This window comes from Oratosquilla oratoria, chromosome 3 (assembly GCF_046742065.1).
Source record: "Oratosquilla oratoria isolate Oo_2021 chromosome 3, ASM4674206v1, whole genome shotgun sequence".
NCBI classification, from domain to species: Eukaryota; Metazoa; Arthropoda; class Malacostraca; order Stomatopoda; family Squillidae; genus Oratosquilla; species Oratosquilla oratoria.
The window spans coordinates 15386090-15387850 of NC_134779.1; positions in this window are offsets into that span (position 1 = coordinate 15386090).

The window sequence follows — 1761 nt, forward strand, 5'->3', positions numbered from 1 at the left end:
TTCCCTTCTTGAGTTATTCTCCAATTTTTAGCTTCTGTAGCTATTTTCTCACTGTTTTCATTACTATTCTTCTTCAATTTCTCATTCTCCTCCTTTACATTTCCTAACTGTCTTTTTAGGTCCTCTACTTCTTCAGTTAAGTTTCTGTTAGCCTTCTCTAGTTGTTCCAATCTTTCAATTCTTTGGAGAATGGAGCCTACATTACCTAACTTACGTTCCAAGTCCTCGATCACCTTATCAACTCTCTCCTCTAGTCTTATCAGTCTGGGGGGGGTTGTGTCCCCCCCACCCTCTTTAAATCCCTGGAACATATTCTCGTCACTTTCTACTGTATTTCTCCTCTCTATACTTCTAATCTTTACATTTTTATTTGCCATTTCGTCATCCGGTGGTCGTTTCATGTTGACCTTCCGCCCGTCTGCCTGGGCCAAGTCCTCCACATCCTCATTACCTTCCATTTCCCCAGTAATCCCTCCCCCTCTCCTCTTTCCTTACTTTCCCACTACCTCACGAGCAATTCCCCCCCCCTGCAAATACAAAAAGGCACTTCTCTTTGCGTTGGTATCCTCAATCTGCACTTTTCTTCAGAGCGTTCGTCAAGCCGTCCGTTCGTTGAAAGTGTGTGTGTGTGTGTGTGTGTGTGTGTGTGTGTGTGTGTGTGTGTGTGTGTGTGTGTGCGTGTGTGTGTGTGTGTGTGTGTGTGTGTGTGTGAACATTGACCTCGATCCCGATGAAAAGAGGGATGTTGCTTCACACAAATGAGGCGTGTTCGGCGTCACAAGAGGCGTAACTCTACTAGTCATATACACCTCCCATGTTGGCTTAGTTGTGGGGTTCGAATCCTGCACTCCTCTCTTATTCCCAGCAGTGACGGCATGTTATCTGCCCCCAAAGCTGCTAGTAACGCAACTAGCCTCGGCCGCAGTTGCTACACCAATGCATGCATGACGCTTGCAGCCCCCGACATCAGAGGTCAGATTCTCCTACTAGGCGACTTTAGCAGTTCCCCAGCATCCCAGTGAGATGGGACAAGGACCTCAGCTTTGGTCAAAGGACTTAGATTGAATAAATTTAGGTTTAAAAAGGATATAGGCAAGAATTGGATTACCAACACAGTGGTTTACGACTTAGTAACCATGTAATGAGCGCCAAAACAATTGGTCGTTTTAAAAAATTAGATAACTTTATGGATTGGGACGACAGGGGGTGTGGGGCGTGGAACTGTCAGGTGTAGGCCTTATGGTCTCTTCTAGTCTCCTCCATTATTATATTCTTATGGAGGACACTATCGGCCGCTTTGGGGGATTCGGGCCTAAAGAGCGCAATCGAAGATAGATGGATCAGCTGGGGAAAATATGACCTGATACGAGATTGTTTCAGATTCAGATGGTGACGGCTCTTTGCTACATTGCGCACCACCGCTCCTCTTATCATAATAATTGCAATTCACGGCGAGATTTGAAAGTTACGGGCGCCCAGGCATGTGCACAAGGCAGGTGGCGGGGGGCTGGGGGGGCTGCTGCGTAGGATCTTGCCCTTTCACTTTTTTGTACAAAAAAAAAAAAGTAATTGGTTTCAAGAATATATACCAAGCTCGATATATGTATTTTGTTTGAACGCGTGAGCACGTGTGTGTTTGTGTATGGGTGTATTTACATGTAATGTGTGTATATGTAGATATCCATATGACATTGGAGATTTTATCCTTAAATGTGCTGGGAGAGGTTAAGCGAAGATTGTCTCTTTCCAAACGAGCCCCCG